Source organism: Mustela lutreola, chromosome 9, assembly GCF_030435805.1.
Source record: "Mustela lutreola isolate mMusLut2 chromosome 9, mMusLut2.pri, whole genome shotgun sequence".
Lineage (NCBI taxonomy): Eukaryota > Metazoa > Chordata > Mammalia > Carnivora > Mustelidae > Mustela > Mustela lutreola.
In genome coordinates this window covers 35,723,745-35,736,931 of record NC_081298.1, presented here as the reverse complement: position 1 = coordinate 35,736,931, position 13,187 = coordinate 35,723,745, and the positions used below count along the sequence as shown (strand labels likewise).

At 36.6% G+C, this 13,187-nt stretch overlaps 1 pseudogene; it reads right to left on the bottom strand.

Annotated features, from left to right (window-relative positions):
• Nucleotides 1-4,302: 4,302 nt before the first annotated feature.
• On the bottom strand, nt 4,303-4,385 carry LOC131808771 (U4 spliceosomal RNA; annotated as a pseudogene).
• Between the last annotated feature and the right edge of the window lie 8,802 nt (nt 4,386-13,187).

Genomic DNA, 13,187 nt, shown 5'->3' with positions numbered 1-13,187 from the left:
CCTTACCTCCTAGAAGTATCCTAGAAGTTACCAAAACTGAATGTTGCATTTCACTATCACTGTCTAATCGGCTAACAATGATGAAGAACCAGGGACTCGGAGTGGTCCCTGTGCCTCAGAATGACAACTGGACCTGATTCAGGATTCTCTCATGGTGAAGTATGGGGATTATTTCAACCAATGGTGAACAGATGTCAATTGCATTCCTTTCCATCCACAGTGTTCCTTTTCACTCCTTAATTAGCATAACCACCTCCCCAAAACCTCTTATCTCCTGTCTAGCCCTTACCCCTGGCTTTGTTTCCCAACAATAACTAGTTGATACAACATCTCCTATGATACATCAAAATCATTATAAAGGCTTACCCCCAAAATATTTGGGGAGATGATATATAAAATCTTCAAATTTGTTTAGAGGCTTCTGCTAAAGACTGATTCCCAGCCCTGGCTGCATATTCAAATTACCCAGTGGCTTTAAAAATTCTGATATCCAAGGATCCCTCCAGACACTTTAAATCTGGATCTCTCAGCTTACAATGCAGGCCTTAATCTTTTTCTAAAGGCTGTCCAGCGGATGACTAAAATCACCAAAATCTAAAGAGAGAAACAATGTTCTAAAGTCTGGCTTAATTACCATGCCTCTTCTACATGACTTGGCCTATGCAGTCATACTCAATACTCATGGTTGTGGAAATTCAAGCAAATGAAACACAAAAGTCTTCTTAGTTGGGGAAGTCTCATAATCTATGTCACATTGAGGAGCCTTCTAAGCAAAACCATCACTCTATAAACCCTATCAACTGTGAACTCTATACTAAATGCATTTTAGGAATTGAGTTCTTATCACAAACTTCAGACACATAGAAGCTGGTATATCAACACTTTACCCTAATACTCATGTTTCATTTTCTCTTATTCCTAAGCTGGTGACTCCCCGAAATGTGTTGAGGGTACATTCCCAATGAACCCCCTTATTTTATCAGTAGGAAAAAAATGTGAGAGTGAGAGTCCTATAGACAGTTTGGGATTGACTTTTAAGTTGGAACTCCAGGTTAGATATTGGTTCTCATATCTCTCCACCTAGTCTTATGGGAGAAAATACCCATTTTTTTAACTCTTCTGGTCTAAGACTGTTATTTAAATTTACCCAAATCCCTCCAGCAGCTGAATGGTTCATCTCTACTCTTGAAGAGGAACTCTTGATTACAACTCTGCAATCCCAGGTATGCTTTGGAATCTGAAGTTTGTTGAGTATAGAAAGGTAACACAGCGCATGTATGGCAAATCATATCATATCTTCAGGAAGTTCTAAAGCAGCATCCTGTAACAAACACATTTACATCTCTGCAACTGAAACACAAAAATTCACAGTAAGTGAGATGAATACACATCATAAACAGTCTCACGTGAGTTCTGGTTTTGTCATTACATTTAAGAGAAATTTTAATTTTCAGAGCTTTTTCTATTTGGGCATTGTGGATAAGAGATCACAGAGTGCAAGTTGCTGCAAAAGAATAAAAAGGAGTGAACTTCAGTTGGGAAACGCTGAAGGGGAAATGAACAATGACAGCGGTGTCCACTGGAAAATCTCTTTTAACAGATTTCTTCCTCCAAACAACCCAGATTTGGAATGAAAATTGTCTGTGGCCAGGCTCAGAGTTCCAACCAGGAGACATTGGAATAAAAGGTACTGAGGTGGACTGGGTGATGGGTTTTGGGGAGAGATAGAACAAGGGAAATAATAACAAGCCTTGGGAGCGCCTAGAAATGGCATCTTGTATGTGGGCTAATTATTTTCAATGATGATTCATCCCCCAAGCAGTTCGCAGCTGGCTCCCTTTTAGTTATCCATTTTAAAATTCATCTACATCAACGCAGTTAGTGGTGGGTGGTTCAGGATGTCTTGGCCCACCCTCAGACAGATCCATTGTTCTTGTAGCTTTTTAGAAATCTCATGGCTTCTCTTCAAATCTTTTGATTTTGCCTCCAAAATGCTCAGGTCTTCTCTGTTCCTTGACTGTTTTCTCTTGGCAAGGACAAGGAAGGGATCCTAAGGTCTCCTTTGACTATCGGATTGGCTTTTGCTCAAGGAGCCTCACAGGTTAGTGCAAAAAAGATGGAAAGTAGGAGGCTGTAGCCCTCCTTTCAGAAACCATATGCTGCTTTTCTTTCTCAGCATATTCCTGAAAATTTCCTTTTGGCAACATCTTTTAAAGAAGGGATCTAAACTGAGATGTGTCAGATCAAAGATAGGTTAAAAATTCAGAAGCAAATAATTTTTTCCTCTCAAACACTTCACTGAATAGAATAACCAAGCACTTCAGAAGTAGAAAGTCACTTTTAAGATAATCTCAGGTTTTTTAGTAATGTAAATTTTGTCAGTGCATAGTGTATAGACAGAAGAGTACACAAATCATAAGTGAACAGATAGATAAGTGAACTTATCACAGAGTTTACGCACTGTGTAAACTACACACTGTGTAGTTGGGGTCCTGACTAAGAAATAGAACATGACCAGCACTACAAAGGCTTTTCCAATGGTCCCCAGCCCAAGGAAGACCACCAAATGTCTAAGACCACAGACTAGTATTTTTTTGTTAATTTAAATTTTCTGATTATGTTTCTTTTTTTTTTTAAGATTTTATTTAAATTTTTGACTGAAAGAGAGAGAGCACGAGCAAGGCGAGTGTCAGGGAGAGGGAGAAGCAGGCTCTGCACTGAGCAGGGAGCCCGATGTGGGATTCTATCCCAGGAACCTGGGACCATGACCTGAGCCGAAGGCAGACACTAAACTGACTGGGCCACCCAGGTGCCCTTTTCGTTTGTTTCTTATTCACAATCTTGTATTTTGAGATTACCGTGTTGTGTGATAGCTGTATTTCCATGGTTTGCACTGCTGTGTAGGGCTCTTTTGTACAAAATGTCCCTTCGACATTCTACCATAATGGTCCTTTGGTTTGTGGCTGCTTAAAGCCTTCTTGTTAAGTGTCCTGGGTGAACATAGACATGCTTTCCTGTTGAATACCTAGAAATGGGATTCCACTGTTGAGTCATATACATATACATGTTCACCTTTAGTCCACGCCGCCAGTAAGTTTTCCAAAGTGATTGCAGTAATTTTTATTCCTGGCAGCAGTACATGAGAGTTGCATGGGGCTTTCAAAATCAGATATCTGGGTGCCTGGTTGGGTCAGTTGGTTGGCCACCAGACTTTTTATTTCAGCTGGTGTCATGATCTCAGGGTTGTGAAGTTGACCTCCCTCTGTGCTTAAAGAAGCGAGGAGTCTGCTTCTTTCCCTCCCCACTTCCTCTGTTCCTCCCTCTGCTCAAGCATGCATGGGTGGTCTCTCTCAAATAAATAAATCTTTAAAAAAAAACAGAATCTAAGCTCAGTAATATCTTTCAGTTTAGGTATTTGAAGTTGTCCCTTGGTTTTATAACCATAAGGATCCTCACAGTTAATCTACAAATCTGTCCTTACCTTTGTTTTTTTTTTAATTTTTTGGTTTTTTAAAATTAACATATAATGTATTCTTAGTCCCAGGGGTACAGGTCTTTGAATCACCAGGTTTACACACTTCACAGCACTTACCATAGCACATACCTTCCCCAATGTCCATAACCCCACCTCCCTCTTCCTACACCTATTCCCCCAGCAACCCTCAATTTGTTTTGTGAGATTAAGAGTCTCTTATGGTTTGTCTCCCTCCTCATCTCATCTTGTTTCATTTATTCTTTTCCTACCCCAACCCCCCCCCCCCCATGTTGCCTCTCAACTTTCTCAAATCAGGGAGATCATATGATTATTGTCTTTCTCTGATTGGCTTATTTCACTGAGCATAATACCCTCTAGTTCCGTCCACGTCATTGCAAATGGCAAGATTTCATTTCTTTTGATGGCTGCATAGTATTCTATTGTATATATATATACTACATCTTCTTCTGTCCTTACCTTCTAAAATAATTTCAGGTTTTAAAGTAAGTTCCAGGTTTAAAAAAAAAAAAAAAAAAGCCTGGCTCACTGTTTTATGAACTTCATGGCACACCATGGCCTTTTCTATCCTTTCCTGAGGAGTCTTCTTCAGCAGAGCTTGGTGCTCTGATTTGACTACTTCTGAACTTGCAGAGAACAGTTTAAGAGACTTACAATTTAGGCACAAGGTTCAGTATTAAAACTTAATTCATTAGTCATTGGAGAGTTTGCAGAGAAAATGTTCTCAATTCTAGTAAAATCTAATACTGACCATACCTTCAGACAACAAAGTTACCGGGAAGATTTTCATGTGTGGTTTCTCTCTCTCATTATTTTGGGAAAAGTTTTCAATTAGCAATAATCGCGCCTCGGATAAACCTCATTGGCTACGATACTGCCACTGCGCAAAGCTCTCTCTCTCATTATTTTGAAGTCACATTCATAGACATTCATAAAGCCAAGAATATATAGAGTCTATTCGTAACTTATAGAAGTTTTCTTCTAATAATGGCCTTATTTTATGCACAGGTAAATAAGCTAATAAAAATAACACTTATTTATTAACTGCCGAGTATGTGTCAAGCAGTGTAATCTAGGTTTTGTTTTAGACCCTTGCTACTCAAAGTGTAGTCCAGGATCAGCAGCACGGACAACATCTGGGAGGCTTTTTTGTTGTTGTTTTTAATCTTTTGAAAGATTTTATTTATTTATTTGTCAAAGAGAGACAGAGCAAGAGAGCGCAAGCAGAGGGACCAGCAACAGAGGCAGAGGGAGAAGCAGGCTCCCAACCGAGCAGGGAGCCTGACTAGGGACTCGAGCCCAGAACCCCGGGATCATGACCTGAGCTGAAGGCAGATGCTTAACTGATTGAGCCACCCAGGCATCCCAACATCTAGGAGTTTGCTAGAAATGTACAGTATCCAGAGCTTCTGCCCATTTTTAAATGGATTTTTTTTTTTTTTTTTTACTATTAAGGTGCATGAATTCTTTGCATATTTTGGTTATCAGTCTTTATCACATACATGATTTACAAATATTTTCACACATTTTATAGGTTGTCTTTTTATTCTGTTGATAGTTTCCTTTGCTGTGCAGAAACTTTTCAGTTTGATGTAGTCCTACTTATATATTTTGCTTTTATTGCCTTTGTTTTTGGTGTCAAATTTAAAAAAAAATCATCGCCAAGATTGATGCCAAGGAGCTTACTGCTTATGTTTTCTTCTAGGAGTTTCATGGTTTTTCAAGTCTTACATTCAAGTCTTTAATTCATTTTCAGTTAATTTTTGTGTCTGGGTAAGATAGAGGTCCAGTTTTATTCTTTTACCTGTGGCTGTCCAGTTTCCTCAGTACCATTTATAAAAAGACTGTCCTTTCACCATTGTATATTCTTGGTTCCTTTGTCATAAATTAATTGAGCACTTATATGTGGGCTTATATTGAGGCTGTCTATTCTGTTCCACTGATCTATGTGTATGTCTATTTATATTGTGACCAACATTTAAGTTGTTTCCATATTTTAGCAATTATGAATAATACTGCAATTAACATGAGAGTGCAGATATCTTTTTGAGATCCTGTTTCCATGTTTTTTGGGTATATACCTATAAGTAGGATTGCCAGATCATATGGTAGTTTTTATTTTTAATTTGTTTTAGGAAACTCCATATTGTTTTCCATAGTGGCTGCACCAATTTACATTCCCAGAAATAGCCCCATTTTAGAGATGAGGAACCGAGATGCATGAAAAGTCCTTGAAAATACAAATTTAGAGAAGGACTGACAGTACAGCACAGATTTATAATCATTATGCTGTGTGAACTCCAACTTATTTTATAAGCATTTATATGTACATTTTTAGGACCTTACCTTGGCATATATAAATAATAATAAGTCTACCATGTATATAGATTTGATAATAAATTGGCAAAGATAAACCTTGCCTTATATCAAGAGGAAGAAATGACTGTTCTTTTGAAGCCCACAAGTATATCTTCTCCTCAATTTACTGCCATCTTGCCCCAGGTTTAGTAACTGTAATAAGCAACCATCTTCCCCAAGGCTCTGTGGAGCTCAGGACATCACCTGGGCTACAGCATCGGCCTATTTTAAGTCTATCCTTAGCCGTCTCAGCAGCCTCTGAGCTTCCTGCTCAGGTGCTGAAAATGTTTGAAAAAGTGAGGGAATTTTTAAAGCAGAAATCCTCTAGGTAGCTAACTGTATATGAGATTGCAGAATTGATCTGATGAGCATTAGAAGGTCTGAAAGAGGATATATAATGCAGATACATACTCTTTCAACATTTGCACTTCATTTAATAATACCATTTTGCTCCTTTAGAAGCCTGTTTAACCTCTGAACACAAAAAGGTGTTATGGAAGAAATATGTATTTTTGTATTTATTCAGTTTCATTTGTCACAAGGAAGAAAAAGCAACGACTTTCCTGTACTTTGCTAAAAGGCAGGCTTTCTACAAAACAGAATTACAGAAGCAAAGAAAGAAAGTTTCCATTTACTCTTTCATTTTTTTGCATTATACAATCTTGAGATTAATAAACCCCATCTGAGCATCCTTTACAATGCATCTGTGTTGTGGGTTCAATGTTAAATGATTATGGACTAGATAATAAATAAATGAATAAGTCCTGATTAATTAAACAGTTTTTGGCTTGAATTTTTAAATCCTGACAACTGAATATTATTTGGTGGTCTTTTCATAGAAAGTGTAGAGTATACTTAATGAGTTCAAATTAGAAACTTTTTTCAGATTCTCTAAAAATCAGGACTAAAGCATCAGTAGAAATATACAAAAATATGAATTACTGTTATCTTTAAAATTCTACCATGATATCATTACAATTCTTTTTCTATTTAAATTTTATTTATTAAGTAATCTCTACACCCAACGTGAAGCTCGAACTCATAACACTGAGATCAAAAGCAGCGTGCTCTTCCAACTGAGTCAGCCAGGTGCCCCATATTTTTAGAATTCTTATAACCAAAGGGGTCCACATATGTAAATGTTCATGACTACAGAAATTTTTATTTTGCATATAGACTGTGCAGAAAGATCACCTGCTAACTTCTCAAGTACTTCCCCTGCCCATCACCTTTTGCTTTCACTGAACTATCAAGATTTACTTTTGTATTGATATTCTCTGGTCAGGCTCTAGAGAATAATTAGGCAGAGCCAACAACACCGAAGATAATTAAAAGGTTGGAATAGATTTCAGATGTAGCAAGAAATAACATTAAAAAAGGCTTAGACTTTTATGCACTACAACAATAGAGCAGCTAGATTTTGAGCCTAAATCAACTGAATTATTTTTGTAGTAAAAATATATAGCTAGGTTAAAGTTATCTCAGTATTTTCACAAAATAATCTCTTTACACTGAACCAATGCATAGCATCTCAAAAGCATTGTCCATTATTTTTTCTATTAATTATAAACTGAGTTCATCTAAGGTCAAAATAGTAGCACCTTCTATTTTTTTTCCAGCTTTATTGTGATTAAATTGACATAAAACAATGCACGAGCTTATTATCAGGTGTACAACCTGATAATGTGATACACATGTATATTGTGTCTAATTACCACACTAAGGCTAGTTAACACTCCCATAAATAACTTCATATACTTATCTCTGTGTGTGTGTGTGTGCGTGTGTGTATGTGCCACATACACACACGCACACACATGCTTATTTTGTATGGTAAGAATATTTAAGAGCTACTCTCAGAAATTTTCAAGTATATAATTTGGTACTGTTAACTATAGTCACCATGTTATATCCAGAATTTATTCATCTTATCACTGGAAGTTTGCACAATTTGACCAACATCTTCCCATTTTTCCTCTCCCCAGCCTCTGGCAACCATCATTCTACTCTATATTTCTGAGTTCAGCTTTTTTAGAGTCCACATATAAGTGAAATCTTACAGTGCTTGTCTTCCTTTCTCTGACTTATTTCAGTTGGCATAACATCCTCAAGGTACACCCACATTATTGCAAAGGGCTGATTTCCTTTCTTTTTTTGGCTGAATAGTATTCCATTTTATTTATATAGATAGACATATGTTATAATAATATACATATTTTTATGATGATATACATTCATTATATATTCATTGTATACATTAATTGTATATACATTGACATTTATCTGTCAATAGACACTTAGGTTGTTTCCATGTCGTAGCTATTGCAAACAATGAGAACATGGAGGGCATATGTCTATTTGAATTATTTTAATTAATTCAGATATATATCCAAAAGTGAGATGCTGGATCATATGGTAGTTTAATTTTTAATTTTTTGAAGGACCTTGATACTGTTTTCCATAGTAGCTATACCAATTAACTAACATTCTCACCAATAGTGCACAAAGGTTTTCTTTTTTGCACCTCCTTGCCATCACCTGTTACTCTTGTCTTTTTAGTGATAGCCATTCTACCAGGTGTGAATATCAACGTAGTTTTGATTTGCATTTTTCTGATCATTAGTGATGTTGGGCATCTTTTCATGTACCTATTGGCCATCTGTATATCTTCTTTGGAAAAATGACCATTCAGTTCCTCTGCCCATTTAATTTTAATTTAATTTATTTTATCTAAGTGGTAAGTATTAACATACAGTGCAATATTGGTTTCTGGAGTAGAATTCAGTGTTTCACCACTTACATACAACACCCAGAATTCAGTTTACAACACTTACTTACATCACTTACATGCAACACCAACTTAGCTACAACACCCATACAACACTTACTTGCAACATCATCATAACATGTGTCCTTCTTAATGCCCATTACCCAACTAGCCCATACCCCTACAATCTCCCTCCATCAACTCTCAGTTTGTTCTCTATCATTAAGAGTCTCTTATGTCTTGTTTGCTTCTCTCCTTTTTTTCCCCTCCCTTCCCTTATGTTTATCTGTTTTCTTTCTTAAATCCCACATACGAGTGAGATCATATGGTATTTGTCTTATTCTGACTTATTTCACTTAGCATAATATACTCTATCCCCATCCATGTCATTACAAATAGGAAGATTTCATTCTTTTTGATGGCTGAGTAATACTCCATTACATGTACGTGTGTGTGTGTGTGTGTGTGTGTGTGTGTATGACACATCTTCACATCTTCTTTATACATTCCTCAGTTGATGGACAGTTGGGATCTCTCCATAGTTTGGCTGTTGTTGATAATGCTGCTATTAACACTGGGGTGAATGTATCCCTTAGAACCTGTATTTTTGTAAATACTTAGTAATACAATTGCTGGATCAGAGAGTAGTTCTATTTTTAACGTTTTGAGGAACATCCATATTCTTCTCCAGAGTGGCTGCACTAGTTTGCATTCCCACTAACAGTGCAAGAGTGTTCCCCTTTTTCCACTTCCCTGCCAACACCTGTCATTTCTTGTGTTGTTAATTTTAGCCATCCTGACAGGTGTGGCATGGTATTTCCTTGTGGTGTATTTCCCTGATGTTGAGCATCTTTTCATGTGTCTACTAGCTATCTGGACATCTTTTTTCCTTTGCCCATTTTTATTTTTATTTTTTTAAATTTATTTTTAAAGATTTTATTTATTTATGTGACAGAGATCACAAGTAGGCAGAGAGGCAAGCAGAGAGAGGGGGAAGCAGGCTCCCTGCTGAGCAGAAAGCCCAATGTGGGGCTCGATCCCAGGACCCTGGGATCATGACCTGAGCTGAAGGCAGAGGCTTTAACCCACTGAGCCACCCAGGTGCCCCCCTTTGCCCATTTTTAATCTGGATTATTTGGGGGGGGGTTCTATTAAGTTGTATAAGTTCCTTATGTATTTTGAATATCAACTCCTTATCAAATAGTTTGCAAAATATTTTCTCCCATTCCATAAGAATCTTTTTCATTTCATTTATTGTTTATTTATTTATTTATTTATTTAAAGTAAGCTCTAGGTCCAAAGTGGGCTTGAACTTATGACCCTGAGAGTCACATGCTCTACTGACTGATCCACGCAGGAGCCCCTGTTGGCTGTTTTTTCAGCTGTGCCAAAGCTTTTAGTTTGATGTAGTCCCACTTGTCTAGTTTTGCTTTTGTTGCTTGTACTTTTGTTACGAAGGCTCATGTTAAGGATATTTTCTCCAAAATTGTACTATACCCCAAAGATACAAATGTGATCCCAAGGGGCACCTGGACCCCAATGTTTCTAGCAGCAATGTCCACAATAGCCAAACTATGGAAAGAGCCTAGATGCCTATCAACAAATGAATGGATAAAGAAGATGTGGTATATATGCACAATGGAATACTATTCAGCCATCAGAAAAAATGAAATCTTGACATTTGCTATGACATGGATGGAACTAGAGGGTGTTATGTTATGCAAAATAAGTCAACCAGAGAAAGACAGTCATCATATGATCACCCTGATATGTGGAACTTGAGAAACAAGGCAGATCATAGAGGAAGACAGGAAAAAATAAAATAAGATGTAATCAGAGATAGAGAGACAAATTGCAAGAGTCTCCTAAGCATAAGAAACAAGCAGGGTTCCTGGAGGAGAGAAGGGTAGGGGGATGGGGTAATTGGGTGATGAACATTAAAGAAAGCATGTGATGAAATGACCACTGGGTATTATAAAAGGCTGATGAATCACTGACATCTACTTCTGAAACCAATAATACATTGTATGTTAGCTGAATTTAAATAAAAATAAGTACATCTTTAAAAAAGAATATTTTCCCCTATGTTTTGTCGTAGGTGTTCTTCAGTTCATATATTTAACTATAATTCATTTTGAGTTAATTTTTTTGAGTGACATAAGATAAGGGTCCAATTTTATTCTTTTCTCTTTTTTTTTTTTTAAGATTTTATTTATTTGTCAGAGAGAAGAGGGAGAGAGAGCGAGCACAGGCAGACAGAATGGCAGGGAGAAGCAGAGGGAAAAGCAGGCTCCCTGCCGAGCAAGGAGCCCGATGTGGGACTTGATCCCAGGACGCTAGGATCATGACCTGGCTGAAGGCAGCTGCTTAACCAACTGAGACACCCAGGCGTCCCGGGTCCAATTTTATTCTTTTGCATGTGATTATCCAGTTTTCCCAGCATCCCAGCATTGTTTATTATTGAATAGAAACACAGCTGATTTCCACAACGTTACTGGATCTGTTTATTCTAATAGTTTTTTTGGTGGAATCATTAGGATTTTCTCTATCTAAAATCATGTCATCTGCAAAAAGACAATCTTCCTTCGTCCTTTCTAATTTGGATGCCTTTATTTATTTCATTTCTTTTTCTTATCCAATTGTTCTGGCTTAGCCTTCCAGTACTGTTAAATAGGAGTGGTGCTAGTTGGCACCCTTGTATTGCTCCAGATCTTAGAGGAAAAGTATTCAACCTTTCACCACTGAGCATGTTAGCCATGGATTTGTCATACAAGGCCTTTATAATGTTGTGTTCCTTCTATACCCAATTTTTTTATAGCTTTTAACAAAAAGAAAAATCATGAAAGGATATAGAATTTTGCCAAATGCTATTTCCATATCTACTGAAATGATTATATGATTTTTATCTTTCATTCTATTAAAATGGTGCATTCCATTTACTGGTTTGCATATGGTGATTCCATCCTTGATTCCCAGAGATAAATCCCACTTGATTGAAAGGTGTATGATTCTTATAATGTATTATTAAACTTAGTTTCCAGCATTTTGATGAGAAATTTGCATTTATATTTATCAGGGATATTGGCCAGTAGTTTTTTCCTTGTAGTGTCCTTATCTGATTTGATATGAAAGTAATGCTCGCCTTATAAAATGAGTTTGAGTGTGTTCTCGCCTCTGAAATTTTTGGAACTTTGAGGACTGGCTTTAAGTGTTTGGTAGAAATCTTCAACTGGTCCTGGGCTTTTCTCTGTTAGGAGGTTTTTGATTACCAAACAAATCACCTTACTCATTATTGGTCAATTCAGATTTTCTATTACTTCATGGTCCAGTCTTTGTAGCTTGTATGTTTGTAATAATTTTTCAATTTTTTTCTAGGTTATTCAATTTTTTGGAGTATAATTATTCATATAAGTCTAATAATCTTTTGTATATCTGTGTTATCATTGCAATGTCTCATTTCTGATTTTTTGAGAATTCTCTTTTCTTTTTAGTCTAGCTAAATATCTGACAGTTTTGCTTGTCTCTTTAAAAAAAAAAATAGCTCTTAGTTTCAGTGATATCACTATTCTTTTCCTGGCCTCTATTTCATCCCATTCTGCTCTGATCTTCCTTATTTCCTTCATTCTGTTAGCTTTGGACTTAGCTTTGTCTTCTGTATCTAGTTCTTTAAGGTATAAAATTAGGTTATTTATTTGAAGTATTTCCTTTTGTCTTCACAGAGGCATTTACCACAACTGGAGTGCCTGGGTGGTTTAGTCGGTTAAGCATCCAACTCTTGGATTTTAGTTCAGATTATGATCTCGTGGGTTGTAGGATTCAGCCCCACAATGTGCCCTACACTCAGTGGGGAATCTGCTTCTCTTCCCTGCTCTCCCTCTGCCCTTCCATGTGTGCATTCTTTTTCTATCAAATAAATAAATCTTTAAAAAATTTAGTGCATTTATTACTATAAACTGCACCCATAAATTTTGGTATGTCATGTTCCAATTTCATTTGTTTCAAGATATTTTTTGGCTTCTCTTTTGATTTCATCTTGACCCACTGGTGTTAAGGAGTGTGTTGTTTAATTTCCATATATTTATGAATTTTCTGTGTTTCTCCTGTTACTGATTTCTAGTTTCATACCATTGTGGTTGGAAAAGATGCTTGGTAGGAATTCATTCTCTTTAAATTTACTAAGACTTGTTTTGTTGAACCAACAGATGATTGATCTTGGAGAATGTTCCGTATGGTCTTGAGAAGAATATGTATTCTGTTGTTGTTGAATGGAAAATTCTGCATATGTCTGTTAGGTACATCTAGCCTAAAGTATAGTTCAAATCCAATGTTTCCTTACCAATTTTGGATGATCTATCCACTGTTGAAAGTGGGGTACTGAATACCCCTACTATTATTGTATTATTTATTTCTCCCTTCATATTTGTTAACATTTGTTTAATATATTTAGATACTCCAATGTTGGGTGCTTATATGTTTACAACTTTTGTATCTCCTTGATGGGTTGACTCCTTTATCATTATATAATGACCTTTGTTTCTTGTTAGAGTTTTTGACCTAAAATCTATTTTG